The 26,109-nt window shown below is 23.9% G+C and overlaps 4 non-coding genes across 4 annotated transcripts; all 4 read left to right on the forward strand.

The window, feature by feature from the left end:
- The first annotated feature begins 2,044 nt into the window (after positions 1-2,044).
- Positions 2,045-2,163, forward strand: LOC123303867. Its single transcript, XR_006535941.1, has one exon. It is a non-coding gene; the product is annotated as a 5S ribosomal RNA (ribosomal RNA).
- Positions 2,164-8,521: 6,358 nt separating this feature from the next.
- LOC123303874 lies at positions 8,522-8,640 on the forward strand. Its single transcript, XR_006535948.1, has one exon. It is a non-coding gene; the product is annotated as a 5S ribosomal RNA (ribosomal RNA).
- Positions 8,641-14,999: 6,359 nt separating this feature from the next.
- On the forward strand, positions 15,000-15,118 carry LOC123303875. The gene has a single exon (XR_006535949.1). It is a non-coding gene; the product is annotated as a 5S ribosomal RNA (ribosomal RNA).
- Positions 15,119-21,476: 6,358 nt separating this feature from the next.
- Positions 21,477-21,595, forward strand: LOC123303877. Its single transcript, XR_006535950.1, has one exon. It is a non-coding gene; the product is annotated as a 5S ribosomal RNA (ribosomal RNA).
- Positions 21,596-26,109: the final 4,514 nt, after the last annotated feature.

The following is a 26,109-nucleotide window of genomic DNA, read 5'->3' on the forward strand; positions in this document are numbered from 1 at the left end:
CAAATTTATTTTATTTATTTATATATTTAATATTATTATTATTATTTTATATTACAAAGTTTCTTAACGAAGCTTACAATGATTTCTCATATCGTACTTAACAAAATTATTTAGATCATATAAAATTTAAATTGTTAAAAAATTTGTATATTTATTATTATTATTATTTATTTTTATTAAAATTACATAACATAAAATTAATAATATTTTAATAATTATATAAATTAATTCTTATTTAAAATAATCTTATATTAATCTCAACAAATACTCTAATAATATATTTTGTCATAAATTTTTTTATATTTAAAATAAATATTATAATATATAAATACTTATATCAGTATAAAATTTCTTTATATAATTATGAAAAAATTAATTTAATAGTTAATTATTGATATTAATGCATAAATAAAAGTATTTTCTAATGAAATATATTTTGTCAATGTTCGATTAACACATTTCATAATAATACGTTTTCATTATTGACAAAAAAAGTTTTTCTAAAAATGAAATCTTATACTATAATATATATATTTATATATTAAATTTTTTAATTATTTATATACTAATAATTTATAATAAATCGATATTAAATAAAAAATAAAAATATATACTTTTTAAGTTTACCTTAAAAATATTATTGTTTTGTATGATTGAAATAATTAATATTAAACTATGTTTATTAATAATTGTTAATAAAAAAATTAAATATATTTTAATTTATAAAATAAATATTATTATTAAATTTATAATTTATTATTTTATATATTATAGAAATTGAAAAAATAAATCATGTTTACTACGACAGTAAATTAGAAATACTATTTAATTTTTATGTGTTTTCTACATGGTACTTTGACTTACATAGGGACTTATATTATTGTGAATAATGATATAATTGAAAACCTTTATTTTTTATTTGATAGAATTATTATATTTTATCATTTAAATATTTATAATAAATACATTATTTTTATAAAGTAAAAAAATATGGCCGAAGAAAATTCTACAGCTGTTGCAGCAACTGCGGTTACTGCTGCTTCTACAACACCAACAAAAAAAGCAACAGCTTCTGGTGCTAAACGTACAAAACAACATTCAAAACCAACACATCCACGTACATCAGAAATGGTTGTTAACGCAATTAAAAATTTAAAAGAACGTGGTGGTTCATCATTACAAGCAATTAAAAAATATTTAGCTGCAAATTATAAAGTGGATTCTGATAAAATTTCACCATTTATTAAAAAATATTTAAAAGCTGCTGTAACTGAGGGAGCCTTGGTACAAACTAAAGGTAAAGGTGCATCTGGTTCATTCAAATTGGCTGCTTCCGCTTCATCTAATTCTTCAGCTAAATCAAAAGTATCCAAAAAAGAAAGTGGAGCAAAAGGTTCAGCAAAGAGTGCTAAAAGTAAACGGGCACCAAAAGAAAAGAAAGCCACAACTACATCATTGGCAGCCAAAAAGCCTAAAGCAAAAAAAGCGACTCCATCATCATCAACTGCTGCTAAAAAAGTTACTGCAAAATCATCAGCGGCATCAAAAAAAGCACCAGTTAAAGCAAAACCAGCAAAAAGTACAAAATCCGCTGCCAAAAGTAGCCCTGCTCGTAAACCGAAAGCACCAAAAGCTAAGAAAGCTTCTGTTGCCAAATCATCTCCTACAAAAATTAAAAAAGCAGCACCAAAAAAGAAATGATCTGTTACTTTAATAATATATTGAAATATTTCATTATTTTTGCTAAAAAATGAAAATAACATAGGCCTTAATACAGGCCACAAATTAATATTTGATAAGAGTAAATTATTTTTTGTATAAATATTTTATAAAATAATAGTTAAGAAACATTTGCCACAGTCAGTACCACGGATGGGTGGCCACTTGAGAATACTGTGTGCGGTTGCATTTTTATTTAAAATATATGGTATAATAAATAAGTATATATTTAAATTGATTACTTCATTGAAAATTTTAATAATATACTTTAATATTAATGATATTTATGAAAAATATATATTTGTAAAAATTTTCATTTATTACTGGCAACAGCCATACCACGTTGAAAACACCGGTTCTCGTCCGATCACCGAAGTTAAGCAACATTGGGCACAGTCAGTACTTGGATGGGTGACCGCTTGGGAACACTGTGTGCGGTTGCCTTTTTATATTAAAAATATAAATTATTTTTCTTCTTTTCTTTTTTTTTACACACCATATATAAATATATGTTATTTAGAAATGTAAACCTTTTATATTATTCGTCAACAAATAAATATTATTTTTTGTATAAAATTTTATTGCATTTATAACTCATATCATGGTTACTTTAAAGCGAGAAGTTTTTTTAATATTTCAAATGAATATAAAATAATATAAATTTTATGAAATTTATTTATTTTTAGAAATAGCAATCGCTTATAATTATAACAAAATTTTAATAATGTTTAATTTTATTTCAATAATTTATATATATATATATATATATATATATTTTTTAATAAAAATAATATACTCTTATTTAATAATATATGTTGGTCCTATATATAGGACCGAAAATATTTCTTATTTGTTTTTTTTTTTTTAAATTGTCATTTAAAACGCTTATGCACGTTCTCCACGAATACGTCTTGCCAATTGTATATCCTTAGGCATAATTGTAACACGCTTTGCATGAATTGCGCATAAATTGGTATCTTCAAATAAACCTACTAAATAGGCTTCACTAGCTTCTTGTAATGCCATAACAGCTGAACTTTGGAAACGTAAATCGGTTTTAAAATCTTGTGCAATTTCACGTACTAAACGTTGGAATGGTAATTTACGAATTAACAATTCAGTACTTTTTTGATAACGACGAATTTCTCGTAAAGCTACTGTACCAGGACGATATCTGTGTGGTTTTTTTACTCCACCAGTTGCTGGTGCACTTTTACGTGCAGCTTTCGTTGCTAATTGTTTTCTTGGTGCTTTACCACCAGTTGATTTACGTGCAGTTTGCTTGGTTCTAGCCATTTTCAAATAATAATGTTTTTACAAAAAAACACACAATTTTAAAAATTATATTCGACAATTTGATACTACAAAGTCAAATGTTTAAATGCGAAATAAATGTGTTGTATTTATATTTATATGAAATTTCAAAATTTTTGTTGTCATATCCTATTGGATAGCTATCAGAGTATGGACTAATCAAATTGTATAGGCGTGGCTTAAAAAATCTTTAATGCTTTATATAAAAAGGCACAATTGTACCGGCGCTCACATACATTACAATACTTGTGAGGTTAACACACGTGTTATCCGTTCGTTAAAATATTGTAAATAATTTTTTATTAAAATGACTGGCAGAGGAAAAGGTGGAAAGGGTCTTGGAAAAGGGGGTGCAAAACGTCATAGAAAAGTTTTGCGTGATAATATCCAAGGTATTACAAAACCTGCAATTCGTCGTTTAGCACGACGAGGTGGAGTAAAACGTATCTCTGGTTTAATTTATGAAGAAACACGTGGTGTACTTAAAGTATTCCTTGAAAATGTTATTCGGGATGCTGTTACATATACTGAACACGCAAAACGTAAAACAGTTACAGCTATGGATGTTGTATATGCATTAAAACGACAAGGTCGTACTTTGTATGGTTTTGGAGGTTAAGAAAATATAATAATTTACTTAAAATATTTAGTAAATTTATTAAAGAATATTTAATACATCCGATAAATTTAAACAGGCTTTCCTTTTTGGGAAGCCACTAATTTTATTTATATAAGAGTAAATAAATTTGTTAATAAATATAACATATTATATAATTTGTTTACAACAAATTATTTTGTTTATAACATACATTACCAAATATTTTTATTTTTTTTTTTTTTTTTTATTGTAATATATCTGCAATAATAAATTATAATTTGTATATTATCTATTTTATTTTACAATAACTTATTGAATTTTTGAAAAAATTTTATTATAAATTAATATACTATTATATTTTTTATATATACAAGTTAAGAGTAACAAGTATCGATAGGAGATTATCGAATTTATAACTAATAAAACATTTCGCCTTAATCAAAGAAAATAAAGATTTTGCTATACCATTTTTTATACTTTCAATAAATAATTTATTATTAAATTTTTATTATTTCATTTATTTTTTAAAATTATTAAAAATATTTTTCTAATAATTATAAGCGTACATAAACAAGTAGTAAATGTAAAATGAAAATAATAAAGGTAATGTAATGCATTTGCATTACACTGATTTACGATATATATTCCGCGATATCCTTTATTATATTTAAAATTAATAATATTGATATACTAATAATAGATATATTCAAGCTATTAATATATAAAATTTTATATTAAATATGATATTAATAATTGTTTATTTTATTTTTTTGTATATATAAAAATAATTTACTCTTATTTAAAAAATTTGATGGCTCTCTTAAAAAGAGAGCCGTTTTTATATGTTGATGTATTTTTATGTTATCAATTAAATAATATTTTCGATTTATTTATTTTGAACTTGTATATTTTGTAACAGCTTTAGTACCTTCACTAACAGCGTGCTTTGCCAATTCACCAGGTAATAATAATCGAACTGCGGTTTGAATTTCCCGACTTGTGATTGTTGAACGTTTATTATAATGTGCTAAACGTGATGCTTCAGCAGCAATACGTTCAAAAATATCATTAACAAAACTGTTCATGATACTCATAGCTTTACTAGAGATACCAGTATCAGGATGCACTTGTTTTAATACTTTGTAAATGTAAATTGCATATGATTCCTTGCGCTTCCTCTTCTTTTTCTTATCACTCTTTGATATATTTTTTTGAGCTTTGCCAGCTTTTTTTGCTGCTTTTCCACTTGTTTTTGGTGGCATTGTTACAAACAATTAATATACACAGATAGTTACAGAACACCAGTCAGTATATGTATGAGCGTGTCGTGTATACAACTAGCGTATTATATACGCGAAGATGGATATAACAATAAAAATGAATACTACTCTCTGATTGGCTAAAAATAATACTATAAGGTGATTGGTTTATTTTTAAAGTTTTATATTTTATAAATATTATAAATTAAAATACCCAAATAACATTTTAAACATTTATGTTACAATCCCCGTAACGTACACATCTGTGTGATTATATTTACAAAAAAAAATATTAATTAAATAAATTTATTCGCTATGTCTGGACGAGGTAAAGGTGGTAAAGTAAAGGGAAAGGCAAAGTCAAGATCAAGCCGAGCAGGATTACAATTTCCTGTTGGAAGAATTCACAGATTATTACGAAAAGGAAATTATGCTGAACGAGTAGGTGCTGGTGCCCCAGTATATTTGGCTGCTGTTATGGAATATTTGGCTGCAGAAGTTCTCGAGTTAGCTGGTAATGCTGCCCGTGATAACAAAAAAACACGTATCATTCCACGTCATTTACAATTGGCAATTCGTAATGATGAAGAATTAAATAAATTATTATCTGGTGTAACAATTGCTCAAGGTGGTGTATTACCAAACATTCAAGCAGTGTTATTACCAAAGAAAACTGAAAAGAAAGCATAAATTAAAAACATTGCATTAATTTTTATAATAATAATACATCGATCATAGGCCTTTTAATAAAAGGCCACAAATTTATTTAAAATAAGAGTAAAAATTATTTTTATAAATAATATATTATAATATTTTTTTAAAGAATCAATTTAAATAATTATAAATTAATGATTCTTTTTTTTTTTTTCTTTTTTTATATGTTATTATGGAAATAATTCATCATATTATGATGACATTTAGGTAACATATTATAAGAATATTCATAAAATATTATCAAAATAATATTGTATTATGATGATATTTAGACAAAATATTATAAGAATATACACAAAATATTATCAAAATAATATCATTAGATAACAAAACTGTTCATGATACTCATACCTTTACTAGAGATAAAAGTATCAGGATGCACTTGTATTAATACATATTATCACAACATCACAAAATATTTTTTAAAAGGAAAAATTTTTTTAAAATTATTATAAAATTTGATTGAATTAAATTTCAATTTATTTTTTTAATAATTAAAAAAAAAAAAAAAACAAAGCATATAAACTTTCTATTGAAAATGTTATTTTAAACTAGATGGCCAAGTGAACTTCGTTACACAAACAATATATGACGTATTCGTTATTTAAATAATCAGTATCCTTTGATATTATATCAATACGTTACTCTCTTCTTTTGATACATATTAATAAAATTTCAATTTATAAGATTTTATGTCAATTATATAAATAATATTATAAATTTTCTAAATACATAAGTTAAGTAACAAAAAATTTGAATAACAAGATAAATTTATATATTATGTTTTAATACTCGATACTATAATATATCGCATCCGTTACCAATTATTCGGTATCCTTTGATTTATACACAGAATGAACTAAAAATATATATCAAATTTATTTTATTTATTTATATATTTAATATTATTATTATTATTTTATATTACAAAGTTTCTTAACGAAGCTTACAATGATTTCTCATATCGTACTTAACAAAATTATTTAGATCATATAAAATTTAAATTGTTAAAAAATTTGTATATTTATTATTATTATTATTTATTTTTATTAAAATTACATAACATAAAATTAATAATATTTTAATAATTATATAAATTAATTCTTATTTAAAATAATCTTATATTAATCTCAACAAATACTCTAATAATATATTTTGTCATAAATTTTTTTATATTTAAAATAAATATTATAATATATAAATACTTATATCAGTATAAAATTTCTTTATATAATTATGAAAAAATTAATTTAATAGTTAATTATTGATATTAATGCATAAATAAAAGTATTTTCTAATGAAATATATTTTGTCAATGTTCGATTAACACATTTCATAATAATACGTTTTCATTATTGACAAAAAAAGTTTTTCTAAAAATGAAATCTTATACTATAATATATATATTTATATATTAAATTTTTTAATTATTTATATACTAATAATTTATAATAAATCGATATTAAATAAAAAATAAAAATATATACTTTTTAAGTTTACCTTAAAAATATTATTGTTTTGTATGATTGAAATAATTAATATTAAACTATGTTTATTAATAATTGTTAATAAAAAAATTAAATATATTTTAATTTATAAAATAAATATTATTATTAAATTTATAATTTATTATTTTATATATTATAGAAATTGAAAAAATAAATCATGTTTACTACGACAGTAAATTAGAAATACTATTTAATTTTTATGTGTTTTCTACATGGTACTTTGACTTACATAGGGACTTATATTATTGTGAATAATGATATAATTGAAAACCTTTATTTTTTATTTGATAGAATTATTATATTTTATCATTTAAATATTTATAATAAATACATTATTTTTATAAAGTAAAAAAATATGGCCGAAGAAAATTCTACAGCTGTTGCAGCAACTGCGGTTACTGCTGCTTCTACAACACCAACAAAAAAAGCAACAGCTTCTGGTGCTAAACGTACAAAACAACATTCAAAACCAACACATCCACGTACATCAGAAATGGTTGTTAACGCAATTAAAAATTTAAAAGAACGTGGTGGTTCATCATTACAAGCAATTAAAAAATATTTAGCTGCAAATTATAAAGTGGATTCTGATAAAATTTCACCATTTATTAAAAAATATTTAAAAGCTGCTGTAACTGAGGGAGCCTTGGTACAAACTAAAGGTAAAGGTGCATCTGGTTCATTCAAATTGGCTGCTTCCGCTTCATCTAATTCTTCAGCTAAATCAAAAGTATCCAAAAAAGAAAGTGGAGCAAAAGGTTCAGCAAAGAGTGCTAAAAGTAAACGGGCACCAAAAGAAAAGAAAGCCACAACTACATCATTGGCAGCCAAAAAGCCTAAAGCAAAAAAAGCGACTCCATCATCATCAACTGCTGCTAAAAAAGTTACTGCAAAATCATCAGCGGCATCAAAAAAAGCACCAGTTAAAGCAAAACCAGCAAAAAGTACAAAATCCGCTGCCAAAAGTAGCCCTGCTCGTAAACCGAAAGCACCAAAAGCTAAGAAAGCTTCTGTTGCCAAATCATCTCCTACAAAAATTAAAAAAGCAGCACCAAAAAAGAAATGATCTGTTACTTTAATAATATATTGAAATATTTCATTATTTTTGCTAAAAAATGAAAATAACATAGGCCTTAATACAGGCCACAAATTAATATTTGATAAGAGTAAATTATTTTTTGTATAAATATTTTATAAAATAATAGTTAAGAAACATTTGCCACAGTCAGTACCACGGATGGGTGGCCACTTGAGAATACTGTGTGCGGTTGCATTTTTATTTAAAATATATGGTATAATAAATAAGTATATATTTAAATTGATTACTTCATTGAAAATTTTAATAATATACTTTAATATTAATGATATTTATGAAAAATATATATTTGTAAAAATTTTCATTTATTACTGGCAACAGCCATACCACGTTGAAAACACCGGTTCTCGTCCGATCACCGAAGTTAAGCAACATTGGGCACAGTCAGTACTTGGATGGGTGACCGCTTGGGAACACTGTGTGCGGTTGCCTTTTTATATTAAAAATATAAATTATTTTTCTTCTTTTCTTTTTTTTTACACACCATATATAAATATATGTTATTTAGAAATGTAAACCTTTTATATTATTCGTCAACAAATAAATATTATTTTTTGTATAAAATTTTATTGCATTTATAACTCATATCATGGTTACTTTAAAGCGAGAAGTTTTTTTAATATTTCAAATGAATATAAAATAATATAAATTTTATGAAATTTATTTATTTTTAGAAATAGCAATCGCTTATAATTATAACAAAATTTTAATAATGTTTAATTTTATTTCAATAATTTATATATATATATATATATATATATATTTTTTAATAAAAATAATATACTCTTATTTAATAATATATGTTGGTCCTATATATAGGACCGAAAATATTTCTTATTTGTTTTTTTTTTTTTTAAATTGTCATTTAAAACGCTTATGCACGTTCTCCACGAATACGTCTTGCCAATTGTATATCCTTAGGCATAATTGTAACACGCTTTGCATGAATTGCGCATAAATTGGTATCTTCAAATAAACCTACTAAATAGGCTTCACTAGCTTCTTGTAATGCCATAACAGCTGAACTTTGAAAACGTAAATCGGTTTTAAAATCTTGTGCAATTTCACGTACTAAACGTTGGAATGGTAATTTACGAATTAACAATTCAGTACTTTTTTGATAACGACGAATTTCTCGTAAAGCTACTGTACCAGGACGATATCTGTGTGGTTTTTTTACTCCACCAGTTGCTGGTGCACTTTTACGTGCAGCTTTCGTTGCTAATTGTTTTCTTGGTGCTTTACCACCAGTTGATTTACGTGCAGTTTGCTTGGTTCTAGCCATTTTCAAATAATAATGTTTTTACAAAAAAACACACAATTTTAAAAATTATATTCGACAATTTGATACTACAAAGTCAAATGTTTAAATGCGAAATAAATGTGTTGTATTTATATTTATATGAAATTTCAAAATTTTTGTTGTCATATCCTATTGGATAGCTATCAGAGTATGGACTAATCAAATTGTATAGGCGTGGCTTAAAAAATCTTTAATGCTTTATATAAAAAGGCACAATTGTACCGGCGCTCACATACATTACAATACTTGTGAGGTTAACACACGTGTTATCCGTTCGTTAAAATATTGTAAATAATTTTTTATTAAAATGACTGGCAGAGGAAAAGGTGGAAAGGGTCTTGGAAAAGGGGGTGCAAAACGTCATAGAAAAGTTTTGCGTGATAATATCCAAGGTATTACAAAACCTGCAATTCGTCGTTTAGCACGACGAGGTGGAGTAAAACGTATCTCTGGTTTAATTTATGAAGAAACACGTGGTGTACTTAAAGTATTCCTTGAAAATGTTATTCGGGATGCTGTTACATATACTGAACACGCAAAACGTAAAACAGTTACAGCTATGGATGTTGTATATGCATTAAAACGACAAGGTCGTACTTTGTATGGTTTTGGAGGTTAAGAAAATATAATAATTTACTTAAAATATTTAGTAAATTTATTAAAGAATATTTAATACATCCGATAAATTTAAACAGGCTTTCCTTTTTGGGAAGCCACTAATTTTATTTATATAAGAGTAAATAAATTTGTTAATAAATATAACATATTATATAATTTGTTTACAACAAATTATTTTGTTTATAACATACATTACCAAATATTTTTATTTATTTTTTTTTTTTTTATTGTAATATATCTGCAATAATAAATTATAATTTGTATATTATCTATTTTATTTTACAATAACTTATTGAATTTTTGAAAAAATTTTATTATAAATTAATATACTATTATATTTTTTATATATACAAGTTAAGAGTAACAAGTATCGATAGGAGATTATCGAATTTATAACTAATAAAACATTTCGCCTTAATCAAAGAAAATAAAGATTTTGCTATACCATTTTTTATACTTTCAATAAATAATTTATTATTAAATTTTTATTATTTCATTTATTTTTTAAAATTATTAAAAATATTTTTCTAATAATTATAAGCGTACATAAACAAGTAGTAAATGTAAAATGAAAATAATAAAGGTAATGTAATGCATTTGCATTACACTGATTTACGATATATATTCCGCGATATCCTTTATTATATTTAAAATTAATAATATTGATATACTAATAATAGATATATTCAAGCTATTAATATATAAAATTTTATATTAAATATGATATTAATAATTGTTTATTTTATTTTTTTGTATATATAAAAATAATTTACTCTTATTTAAAAAATTTGATGGCTCTCTTAAAAAGAGAGCCGTTTTTATATGTTGATGTATTTTTATGTTATCAATTAAATAATATTTTCGATTTATTTATTTTGAACTTGTATATTTTGTAACAGCTTTAGTACCTTCACTAACAGCGTGCTTTGCCAATTCACCAGGTAATAATAATCGAACTGCGGTTTGAATTTCCCGACTTGTGATTGTTGAACGTTTATTATAATGTGCTAAACGTGATGCTTCAGCAGCAATACGTTCAAAAATATCATTAACAAAACTGTTCATGATACTCATAGCTTTACTAGAGATACCAGTATCAGGATGCACTTGTTTTAATACTTTGTAAATGTAAATTGCATATGATTCCTTGCGCTTCCTCTTCTTTTTCTTATCACTCTTTGATATATTTTTTTGAGCTTTGCCAGCTTTTTTTGCTGCTTTTCCACTTGTTTTTGGTGGCATTGTTACAAACAATTAATATACACAGATAGTTACAGAACACCAGTCAGTATATGTATGAGCGTGTCGTGTATACAACTAGCGTATTATATACGCGAAGATGGATATAACAATAAAAATGAATACTACTCTCTGATTGGCTAAAAATAATACTATAAGGTGATTGGTTTATTTTTAAAGTTTTATATTTTATAAATATTATAAATTAAAATACCCAAATAACATTTTAAACATTTATGTTACAATCCCCGTAACGTACACATCTGTGTGATTATATTTACAAAAAAAAATATTAATTAAATAAATTTATTCGCTATGTCTGGACGAGGTAAAGGTGGTAAAGTAAAGGGAAAGGCAAAGTCAAGATCAAGCCGAGCAGGATTACAATTTCCTGTTGGAAGAATTCACAGATTATTACGAAAAGGAAATTATGCTGAACGAGTAGGTGCTGGTGCCCCAGTATATTTGGCTGCTGTTATGGAATATTTGGCTGCAGAAGTTCTCGAGTTAGCTGGTAATGCTGCCCGTGATAACAAAAAAACACGTATCATTCCACGTCATTTACAATTGGCAATTCGTAATGATGAAGAATTAAATAAATTATTATCTGGTGTAACAATTGCTCAAGGTGGTGTATTACCAAACATTCAAGCAGTGTTATTACCAAAGAAAACTGAAAAGAAAGCATAAATTAAAAACATTGCATTAATTTTTATAATAATAATACATCGATCATAGGCCTTTTAATAAAAGGCCACAAATTTATTTAAAATAAGAGTAAAAATTATTTTTATAAATAATATATTATAATATTTTTTTAAAGAATCAATTTAAATAATTATAAATTAATGATTCTTTTTTTTTTTTTCTTTTTTTATATGTTATTATGGAAATAATTCATCATATTATGATGACATTTAGGTAACATATTATAAGAATATTCATAAAATATTATCAAAATAATATTGTATTATGATGATATTTAGACAAAATATTATAAGAATATACACAAAATATTATCAAAATAATATCATTAGATAACAAAACTGTTCATGATACTCATACCTTTACTAGAGATAAAAGTATCAGGATGCACTTGTATTAATACATATTATCACAACATCACAAAATATTTTTTAAAAGGAAAAATTTTTTTAAAATTATTATAAAATTTGATTGAATTAAATTTCAATTTATTTTTTTAAAAATAAAAAAAAAAAAAAAAACAAAGCATATAAACTTTCTATTGAAAATGTTATTTTAAACTAGATGGCCAAGTGAACTTCGTTACACAAACAATATATGACGTATTCGTTATTTAAATAATCAGTATCCTTTGATATTATATCAATACGTTACTCTCTTCTTTTGATACATATTAATAAAATTTCAATTTATAAGATTTTATGTCAATTATATAAATAATATTATAAATTTTCTAAATACATAAGTTAAGTAACAAAAAATTTGAATAACAAGATAAATTTATATATTATGTTTTAATACTCGATACTATAATATATCGCATCCGTTACCAATTATTCGGTATCCTTTGATTTATACACAGAATGAACTAAAAATATATATCAAATTTATTTTATTTATTTATATATTTAATATTATTATTATTATTTTATATTACAAAGTTTCTTAACGAAGCTTACAATGATTTCTCATATCGTACTTAACAAAATTATTTAGATCATATAAAATTTAAATTGTTAAAAAATTTGTATATTTATTATTATTATTATTTATTTTTATTAAAATTACATAACATAAAATTAATAATATTTTAATAATTATATAAATTAATTCTTATTTAAAATAATCTTATATTAATCTCAACAAATACTCTAATAATATATTTTGTCATAAATTTTTTTATATTTAAAATAAATATTATAATATATAAATACTTATATCAGTATAAAATTTCTTTATATAATTATGAAAAAATTAATTTAATAGTTAATTATTGATATTAATGCATAAATAAAAGTATTTTCTAATGAAATATATTTTGTCAATGTTCGATTAACACATTTCATAATAATACGTTTTCATTATTGACAAAAAAAGTTTTTCTAAAAATGAAATCTTATACTATAATATATATATTTATATATTAAATTTTTTAATTATTTATATACTAATAATTTATAATAAATCGATATTAAATAAAAAATAAAAATATATACTTTTTAAGTTTACCTTAAAAATATTATTGTTTTGTATGATTGAAATAATTAATATTAAACTATGTTTATTAATAATTGTTAATAAAAAAATTAAATATATTTTAATTTATAAAATAAATATTATTATTAAATTTATAATTTATTATTTTATATATTATAGAAATTGAAAAAATAAATCATGTTTACTACGACAGTAAATTAGAAATACTATTTAATTTTTATGTGTTTTCTACATGGTACTTTGACTTACATAGGGACTTATATTATTGTGAATAATGATATAATTGAAAACCTTTATTTTTTATTTGATAGAATTATTATATTTTATCATTTAAATATTTATAATAAATACATTATTTTTATAAAGTAAAAAAATATGGCCGAAGAAAATTCTACAGCTGTTGCAGCAACTGCGGTTACTGCTGCTTCTACAACACCAACAAAAAAAGCAACAGCTTCTGGTGCTAAACGTACAAAACAACATTCAAAACCAACACATCCACGTACATCAGAAATGGTTGTTAACGCAATTAAAAATTTAAAAGAACGTGGTGGTTCATCATTACAAGCAATTAAAAAATATTTAGCTGCAAATTATAAAGTGGATTCTGATAAAATTTCACCATTTATTAAAAAATATTTAAAAGCTGCTGTAACTGAGGGAGCCTTGGTACAAACTAAAGGTAAAGGTGCATCTGGTTCATTCAAATTGGCTGCTTCCGCTTCATCTAATTCTTCAGCTAAATCAAAAGTATCCAAAAAAGAAAGTGGAGCAAAAGGTTCAGCAAAGAGTGCTAAAAGTAAACGGGCACCAAAAGAAAAGAAAGCCACAACTACATCATTGGCAGCCAAAAAGCCTAAAGCAAAAAAAGCGACTCCATCATCATCAACTGCTGCTAAAAAAGTTACTGCAAAATCATCAGCGGCATCAAAAAAAGCACCAGTTAAAGCAAAACCAGCAAAAAGTACAAAATCCGCTGCCAAAAGTAGCCCTGCTCGTAAACCGAAAGCACCAAAAGCTAAGAAAGCTTCTGTTGCCAAATCATCTCCTACAAAAATTAAAAAAGCAGCACCAAAAAAGAAATGATCTGTTACTTTAATAATATATTGAAATATTTCATTATTTTTGCTAAAAAATGAAAATAACATAGGCCTTAATACAGGCCACAAATTAATATTTGATAAGAGTAAATTATTTTTTGTATAAATATTTTATAAAATAATAGTTAAGAAACATTTGCCACAGTCAGTACCACGGATGGGTGGCCACTTGAGAATACTGTGTGCGGTTGCATTTTTATTTAAAATATATGGTATAATAAATAAGTATATATTTAAATTGATTACTTCATTGAAAATTTTAATAATATACTTTAATATTAATGATATTTATGAAAAATATATATTTGTAAAAATTTTCATTTATTACTGGCAACAGCCATACCACGTTGAAAACACCGGTTCTCGTCCGATCACCGAAGTTAAGCAACATTGGGCACAGTCAGTACTTGGATGGGTGACCGCTTGGGAACACTGTGTGCGGTTGCCTTTTTATATTAAAAATATAAATTATTTTTCTTCTTTTCTTTTTTTTTACACACCATATATAAATATATGTTATTTAGAAATGTAAACCTTTTATATTATTCGTCAACAAATAAATATTATTTTTTGTATAAAATTTTATTGCATTTATAACTCATATCATGGTTACTTTAAAGCGAGAAGTTTTTTTAATATTTCAAATGAATATAAAATAATATAAATTTTATGAAATTTATTTATTTTTAGAAATAGCAATCGCTTATAATTATAACAAAATTTTAATAATGTTTAATTTTATTTCAATAATTTATATATATATATATATATATATATTTTTTAATAAAAATAATATACTCTTATTTAATAATATATGTTGGTCCTATATATAGGACCGAAAATATTTCTTATTTGTTTTTTTTTTTTTTAAATTGTCATTTAAAACGCTTATGCACGTTCTCCACGAATACGTCTTGCCAATTGTATATCCTTAGGCATAATTGTAACACGCTTTGCATGAATTGCGCATAAATTGGTATCTTCAAATAAACCTACTAAATAGGCTTCACTAGCTTCTTGTAATGCCATAACAGCTGAACTTTGGAAACGTAAATCGGTTTTAAAATCTTGTGCAATTTCACGTACTAAACGTTGGAATGGTAATTTACGAATTAACAATTCAGTACTTTTTTGATAACGACGAATTTCTCGTAAAGCTACTGTACCAGGACGATATCTGTGTGGTTTTTTTACTCCACCAGTTGCTGGTGCACTTTTACGTGCAGCTTTCGTTGCTAATTGTTTTCTTGGTGCTTTACCACCAGTTGATTTACGTGCAGTTTGCTTGGTTCTAGCCATTTTCAAATAATAATGTTTTTACAAAAAAACACACAATTTTTAAAATTATATTCGACAATTTGATACTACAAAGTCAAATGTTTAAATGCGAAATAAATGTGTTGTATTTATATTTATATGAAATTTCAAAATTTTTGTTGTCATATCCTATTGGATAGCTATCAGAGTATGGACTAATCAAATTGTATAGGCGTGGCTTAAAAAATCTTTAAATGCTTTATATAAAAAGGCACAATTGTACCGGCGCTCACATACATTACAATACTTGTGAGGTTAACACACGTGTTATCCGTTCGTTAAAATATTGTAAATAATTTTTTATTAAAATGACTGGCAGAGGAAAAGGTGGAAAGGGTCTTGGAAAAGGGGGTGCAAAACGTCATAGAAAAGTTTTGCGTGATAATATCCAAGGTATTACAAAACCTGCAATTCGTCGTTTAGCACGACGAGGTGGAGTAAAACGTATCTCTGGTTTAATTTATGAAGAAACACGTGGTGTACTTAAAGTATTCCTTGAAAATGTTATTCGGGATGCTGTTACATATACTGAACACGCAAAACGTAAAACAGTTACAGCTATGGATGTTGTATATGCATTAAAACGACAAGGTCGTACTTTGTATGGTTTTGGAGGTTAAGAAAATATAATAATTTACTTAAAATATTTAGTAAATTTATTAAAGAATATTTAATACATCCGATAAATTTAAACAGGCTTTCCTTTTTGGGAAGCCACTAATTTTATTTATATAAGAGTAAATAAATTTGTTAATAAATATAACATATTATATAATTTGTTTACAACAAATTATTTTGTTTATAACATACATTACCAAATATTTTTATTTATTTTTTTTTTTTTTATTGTAATATATCTGCAATAATAAATTATAATTTGTATATTATCTATTTTATTTTACAATAACTTATTGAATTTTTGAAAAAATTTTATTATAAATTAATATACTATTATATTTTTTATATATACAAGTTAAGAGTAACAAGTATCGATAGGAGATTATCGAATTTATAACTAATAAAACATTTCGCCTTAATCAAAGAAAATAAAGATTTTGCTATACCATTTTTTATACTTTCAATAAATAATTTATTATTAAATTTTTATTATTTCATTTATTTTTTAAAATTATTAAAAATATTTTTCTAATAATTATAAGCGTACATAAACAAGTAGTAAATGTAAAATGAAAATAATAAAGGTAATGTAATGCATTTGCATTACACTGATTTACGATATATATTCCGCGATATCCTTTATTATATTTAAAATTAATAATATTGATATACTAATAATAGATATATTCAAGCTATTAATATATAAAATTTTATATTAAATATGATATTAATAATTGTTTATTTTATTTTTTTGTATATATAAAAATAATTTACTCTTATTTAAAAAATTTGATGGCTCTCTTAAAAAGAGAGCCATTTTTATATGTTGATGTATTTTTATGTTATCAATTAAATAATATTTTCGATTTATTTATTTTGAACTTGTATATTTTGTAACAGCTTTAGTACCTTCACTAACAGCGTGCTTTGCCAATTCACCAGGTAATAATAATCGAACTGCGGTTTGAATTTCCCGACTTGTGATTGTTGAACGTTTATTATAATGTGCTAAACGTGATGCTTCAGCAGCAATACGTTCAAAAATATCATTAACAAAACTGTTCATGATACTCATAGCTTTACTAGAGATACCAGTATCAGGATGCACTTGTTTTAATACTTTGTAAATGTAAATTGCATATGATTCCTTGCGCTTCCTCTTCTTTTTCTTATCACTCTTTGATATATTTTTTTGAGCTTTGCCAGCTTTTTTTGCTGCTTTTCCACTTGTTTTTGGTGGCATTGTTACAAACAATTAATATACACAGATAGTTACAGAACACCAGTCAGTATATGTATGAGCGTGTCGTGTATACAACTAGCGTATTATATACGCGAAGATGGATATAACAATAAAAATGAATACTACTCTCTGATTGGCTAAAAATAATACTATAAGGTGATTGGTTTATTTTTAAAGTTTTATATTTTATAAATATTATAAATTAAAATACCCAAATAACATTTTAAACATTTATGTTACAATCCCCGTAACGTACACATCTGTGTGATTATATTTACAAAAAAAAATATTAATTAAATAAATTTATTCGCTATGTCTGGACGAGGTAAAGGTGGTAAAGTAAAGGGAAAGGCAAAGTCAAGATCAAGCCGAGCAGGATTACAATTTCCTGTTGGAAGAATTCACAGATTATTACGAAAAGGAAATTATGCTGAACGAGTAGGTGCTGGTGCCCCAGTATATTTGGCTGCTGTTATGGAATATTTGGCTGCAGAAGTTCTCGAGTTAGCTGGTAATGCTGCCCGTGATAACAAAAAAACACGTATCATTCCACGTCATTTACAATTGGCAATTCGTAATGATGAAGAATTAAATAAATTATTATCTGGTGTAACAATTGCTCAAGGTGGTGTATTACCAAACATTCAAGCAGTGTTATTACCAAAGAAAACTGAAAAGAAAGCATAAATTAAAAACATTGCATTAATTTTTATAATAATAATACATCGATCATAGGCCTTTTAATAAAAGGCCACAAATTTATTTAAAATAAGAGTAAAAATTATTTTTATAAATAATATATTATAATATTTTTTTAAAGAATCAATTTAAATAATTATAAATTAATGATTCTTTTTTTTTTTTTCTTTTTTTATATGTTATTATGGAAATAATTCATCATATTATGATGACATTTAGGTAACATATTATAAGAATATTCATAAAATATTATCAAAATAATATTGTATTATGATGATATTTAGACAAAATATTATAAGAATATACACAAAATATTATCAAAATAATATCATTAGATAACAAAACTGTTCATGATACTCATACCTTTACTAGAGATAAAAGTATCAGGATGCACTTGTATTAATACATATTATCACAACATCACAAAATATTTTTTAAAAGGAAAAATTTTTTTAAAATTATTATAAAATTTGATTGAATTAAATTTCAATTTATTTTTTTAATAATTAAAGAAAAAAAAAAAACAAAGCATATAAACTTTCTATTGAAAATGTTATTTTAAACTAGATGGCCAAGTGAACTTCGTTACACAAACAATATATGACGTATTCGTTATTTAAATAATCAGTATCCTTTGATATTATATCAATACGTTACTCTCTTCTTTTGATACATATTAATAAAATTTCAATTTATAAGATTTTATGTCAATTATATAAATAATATTATAAATTTTCTAAATACATAAGTTAAGTAACAAAAAATTTGAATAACAAGATAAATTTATATATTATGTTTTAATACTCGATACTATAATATATCGCATCCGTTACCAATTATTCGGTATCCTTTGATTTATACACAGAATGAACTAAAAATATATATCAAATTTATTTTATTTATTTATATATTTAATATTATTATTATTATTTTATATTACAAAGTTTCTTAACGAAGCTTACAATGATTTCTCATATCGTACTTAACAAAATTATTTAGATCATATAAAATTTAAATTGTTAAAAAATTTGTATATTTATTATTATTATTATTTATTTTTATTAAAATTACATAACATAAAATTAATAATATTTTAATAATTATATAAATTAATTCTTATTTAAAATAATCTTATATTAATCTCAACAAATACTCTAATAATATATTTTGTCATAAATTTTTTTATATTTAAAATAAATATTATAATATATAAATACTTATATCAGTATAAAATTTCTTTATATAATTATGAAAAAATTAATTTAATAGTTAATTATTGATATTAATGCATAAATAAAAGTATTTTCTAATGAAATATATTTTGTCAATGTTCGATTAACACATTTCATAATAATACGTTTTCATTATTGACAAAAAAAGTTTTTCTAAAAATGAAATCTTATACTATAATATATATATTTATATATTAAATTTTTTAATTATTTATATACTAATAATTTATAATAAATCGATATTAAATAAAAAATAAAAATATATACTTTTTAAGTTTACCTTAAAAATATTATTGTTTTGTATGATTGAAATAATTAATATTAAACTATGTTTATTAATAATTGTTAATAAAAAAATTAAATATATTTTAATTTATAAAATAAATATTATTATTAAATTTATAATTTATTATTTTATATATTATAGAAATTGAAAAAATAAATCATGTTTACTACGACAGTAAATTAGAAATACTATTTAATTTTTATGTGTTTTCTACATGGTACTTTGACTTACATAGGGACTTATATTATTGTGAATAATGATATAATTGAAAACCTTTATTTTTTATTTGATAGAATTATTATATTTTATCATTTAAATATTTATAATAAATACATTATTTTTATAAAGTAAAAAAATATGGCCGAAGAAAATTCTACAGCTGTTGCAGCAACTGCGGTTACTGCTGCTTCTACAACACCAACAAAAAAAGCAACAGCTTCTGGTGCTAAACGTACAAAACAACATTCAAAACCAACACATCCACGTACATCAGAAATGGTTGTTAACGCAATTAAAAATTTAAAAGAACGTGGTGGTTCATCATTACAAGCAATTAAAAAATATTTAGCTGCAAATTATAAAGTGGATTCTGATAAAATTTCACCATTTATTAAAAAATATTTAAAAGCTGCTGTAACTGAGGGAGCCTTGGTACAAACTAAAGGTAAAGGTGCATCTGGTTCATTCAAATTGGCTGCTTCCGCTTCATCTAATTCTTCAGCTAAATCAAAAGTATCCAAAAAAGAAAGTGGAGCAAAAGGTTCAGCAAAGAGTGCTAAAAGTAAACGGGCACCAAAAGAAAAGAAAGCCACAACTACATCATTGGCAGCCAAAAAGCCTAAAGCAAAAAAAGCGACTCCATCATCATCAACTGCTGCTAAAAAAGTTACTGCAAAATCATCAGCGGCATCAAAAAAAGCACCAGTTAAAGCAAAACCAGCAAAAAGTACAAAATCCGCTGCCAAAAGTAGCCCTGCTCGTAAACCGAAAGCACCAAAAGCTAAGAAAGCTTCTGTTGCCAAATCATCTCCTACAAAAATTAAAAAAGCAGCACCAAAAAAGAAATGATCTGTTACTTTAATAATATATTGAAATATTTCATTATTTTTGCTAAAAAATGAAAATAACATAGGCCTTAATACAGGCCACAAATTAATATTTGATAAGAGTAAATTATTTTTTGTATAAATATTTTATAAAATAATAGTTAAGAAACATTTGCCACAGTCAGTACCACGGATGGGTGGCCACTTGAGAATACTGTGTGCGGTTGCATTTTTATTTAAAATATATGGTATAATAAATAAGTATATATTTAAATTGATTACTTCATTGAAAATTTTAATAATATACTTTAATATTAATGATATTTATGAAAAATATATATTTGTAAAAATTTTCATTTATTACTGGCAACAGCCATACCACGTTGAAAACACCGGTTCTCGTCCGATCACCGAAGTTAAGCAACATTGGGCACAGTCAGTACTTGGATGGGTGACCGCTTGGGAACACTGTGTGCGGTTGCCTTTTTATATTAAAAATATAAATTATTTTTCTTCTTTTCTTTTTTTTTACACACCATATATAAATATATGTTATTTAGAAATGTAAACCTTTTATATTATTCGTCAACAAATAAATATTATTTTTTGTATAAAATTTTATTGCATTTATAACTCATATCATGGTTACTTTAAAGCGAGAAGTTTTTTTAATATTTCAAATGAATATAAAATAATATAAATTTTATGAAATTTATTTATTTTTAGAAATAGCAATCGCTTATAATTATAACAAAATTTTAATAATGTTTAATTTTATTTCAATAATTTATATATATATATATATATATATATTTTTTAATAAAAATAATATACTCTTATTTAATAATATATGTTGGTCCTATATATAGGACCGAAAATATTTCTTATTTGTTTTTTTTTTTTTTAAATTGTCATTTAAAACGCTTATGCACGTTCTCCACGAATACGTCTTGCCAATTGTATATCCTTAGGCATAATTGTAACACGCTTTGCATGAATTGCGCATAAATTGGTATCTTCAAATAAACCTACTAAATAGGCTTCACTAGCTTCTTGTAATGCCATAACAGCTGAACTTTGGAAACGTAAATCGGTTTTAAAATCTTGTGCAATTTCACGTACTAAACGTTGGAATGGTAATTTACGAATTAACAATTCAGTACTTTTTTGATAACGACGAATTTCTCGTAAAGCTACTGTACCAGGACGATATCTGTGTGGTTTTTTTACTCCACCAGTTGCTGGTGCACTTTTACGTGCAGCTTTCGTTGCTAATTGTTTTCTTGGTGCTTTACCACCAGTTGATTTACGTGCAGTTTGCTTGGTTCTAGCCATTTTCAAATAATAATGTTTTTACAAAAAAACACACAATTTTAAAAATTATATTCGACAATTTGATACTACAAAGTCAAATGTTTAAATGCGAAATAAATGTGTTGTATTTATATTTATATGAAATTTCAAAATTTTTGTTGTCATATCCTATTGGATAGCTATCAGAGTATGGACTAATCAAATTGTATAGGCGTGGCTTAAAAAATCTTTAATGCTTTATATAAAAAGGCACAATTGTACCGGCGCTCACATACATTACAATACTTGTGAGGTTAACACACGTGTTATCCGTTCGTTAAAATATTGTAAATAATTTTTTATTAAAATGACTGGCAGAGGAAAAGGTGGAAAGGGTCTTGGAAAAGGGGGTGCAAAACGTCATAGAAAAGTTTTGCGTGATAATATCCAAGGTATTACAAAACCTGCAATTCGTCGTTTAGCACGACGAGGTGGAGTAAAACGTATCTCTGGTTTAATTTATGAAGAAACACGTGGTGTACTTAAAGTATTCCTTGAAAATGTTATTCGGGATGCTGTTACATATACTGAACACGCAAAACGTAAAACAGTTACAGCTATGGATGTTGTATATGCATTAAAACGACAAGGTCGTACTTTGTATGGTTTTGGAGGTTAAGAAAATATAATAATTTACTTAAAATATTTAGTAAATTTATTAAAGAATATTTAATACATCCGATAAATTTAAACAGGCTTTCCTTTTTGGGAAGCCACTAATTTTATTTATATAAGAGTAAATAAATTTGTTAATAAATATAACATATTATATAATTTGTTTACAACAAATTATTTTGTTTATAACATACATTACCAAATATTTTTATTTATTTTTTTTTTTTTTATTGTAATATATCTGCAATAATAAATTATAATTTGTATATTATCTATTTTATTTTACAATAACTTATTGAATTTTTGAAAAAATTTTATTATAAATTAATATACTATTATATTTTTTATATATACAAGTTAAGAGTAACAAGTATCGATAGGAGATTATCGAATTTATAACTAATAAAACATTTCGCCTTAATCAAAGAAAATAAAGATTTTGCTATACCATTTTTTATACTTTCAATAAATAATTTATTATTAAATTTTTATTATTTCATTTATTTTTTAAAATTATTAAAAATATTTTTCTAATAATTATAAGCGTACATAAACAAGTAGTAAATGTAAAATGAAAATAATAAAGGTAATGTAATGCATTTGCATTACACTGATTTACGATATATATTCCGCGATATCCTTTATTATATTTAAAATTAATAATATTGATATACTAATAATAGATATATTCAAGCTATTAATATATAAAATTTTATATTAAATATGATATTAATAATTGTTTATTTTATTTTTTTGTATATATAAAAATAATTTACTCTTATTTAAAAAATTTGATGGCTCTCTTAAAAAGAGAGCCGTTTTTATATGTTGATGTATTTTTATGTTATCAATTAAATAATATTTTCGATTTATTTATTTTGAACTTGTATATTTTGTAACAGCTTTAGTACCTTCACTAACAGCGTGCTTTGCCAATTCACCAGGTAATAATAATCGAACTGCGGTTTGAATTTCCCGACTTGTGATTGTTGAACGTTTATTATAATGTGCTAAACGTGATGCTTCAGCAGCAATACGTTCAAAAATATCATTAACAAAACTGTTCATGATACTCATAGCTTTACTAGAGATACCAGTATCAGGATGCACTTGTTTTAATACTTTGTAAATGTAAATTGCATATGATTCCTTGCGCTTCCTCTTCTTTTTCTTATCACTCTTTGATATATTTTTTTGAGCTTTGCCAGCTTTTTTTGCTGCTTTTCCACTTGTTTTTGGTGGCATTGTTACAAACAATTAATATACACAGATAGTTACAGAACACCAGTCAGTATATGTATGAGCGTGTCGTGTATACAACTAGCGTATTATATACGCGAAGATGGATATAACAATAAAAATGAATACTACTCTCTGATTGGCTAAAAATAATACTATAAGGTGATTGGTTTATTTTTAAAGTTTTATATTTTATAAATATTATAAATTAAAATACCCAAATAACATTTTAAACATTTATGTTACAATCCCCGTAACGTACACATCTGTGTGATTATATTTACAAAAAAAAATATTAATTAAATAAATTTATTCGCTATGTCTGGACGAGGTAAAGGTGGTAAAGTAAAGGGAAAGGCAAAGTCAAGATCAAGCCGAGCAGGATTACAATTTCCTGTTGGAAGAATTCACAGATTATTACGAAAAGGAAATTATGCTGAACGAGTAGGTGCTGGTGCCCCAGTATATTTGGCTGCTGTTATGGAATATTTGGCTGCAGAAGTTCTCGAGTTAGCTGGTAATGCTGCCCGTGATAACAAAAAAACACGTATCATTCCACGTCATTTACAATTGGCAATTCGTAATGATGAAGAATTAAATAAATTATTATCTGGTGTAACAATTGCTCAAGGTGGTGTATTACCAAACATTCAAGCAGTGTTATTACCAAAGAAAACTGAAAAGAAAGCATAAATTAAAAACATTGCATTAATTTTTATAATAATAATACATCGATCATAGGCCTTTTAATAAAAGGCCACAAATTTATTTAAAATAAGAGTAAAAATTATTTTTATAAATAATATATTATAATATTTTTTTAAAGAATCAATTTAAATAATTATAAATTAATGATTCTTTTTTTTTTTTTCTTTTTTTATATGTTATTATGGAAATAATTCATCATATTATGATGACATTTAGGTAACATATTATAAGAATATTCATAAAATATTATCAAAATAATATTGTATTATGATGATATTTAGACAAAATATTATAAGAATATACACAAAATATTATCAAAATAATATCATTAGATAACAAAACTGTTCATGATACTCATACCTTTACTAGAGATAAAAGTATCAGGATGCACTTGTATTAATACATATTATCACAACATCACAAAATATTTTTTAAAAGGAAAAATTTTTTTAAAATTATTATAAAATTTGATTGAATTAAATTTCAATTTATTTTTTTAAAAATAAAAAAAAAAAAAAAAACAAAGCATATAAACTTTCTATTGAAAATGTTATTTTAAACTAGATGGCCAAGTGAACTTCGTTACACAAACAATATATGACGTATTCGTTATTTAAATAATCAGTATCCTTTGATATTATATCAATACGTTACTCTCTTCTTTTGATACATATTAATAAAATTTCAATTTATAAGATTTTATGTCAATTATATAAATAATATTATAAATTTTCTAAATACATAAGTTAAGTAACAAAAAATTTGAATAACAAGATAAATTTATATATTATGTTTTAATACTCGATACTATAATATATCGCATCCGTTACCAATTATTCGGTATCCTTTGATTTATACACAGAATGAACTAAAAATATATATCAAATTTATTTTATTTATTTATATATTTAATATTATTATTATTATTTTATATTACAAAGTTTCTTAACGAAGCTTACAATGATTTCTCATATCGTACTTAACAAAATTATTTAGATCATATAAAATTTAAATTGTTAAAAAATTTGTATATTTATTATTATTATTATTTATTTTTATTAAAATTACATAACATAAAATTAA

This window comes from Chrysoperla carnea, assembly GCF_905475395.1.
Source record: "Chrysoperla carnea chromosome X unlocalized genomic scaffold, inChrCarn1.1 SUPER_X_unloc_15, whole genome shotgun sequence".
NCBI lineage: Eukaryota > Metazoa > Arthropoda > Insecta > Neuroptera > Chrysopidae > Chrysoperla > Chrysoperla carnea.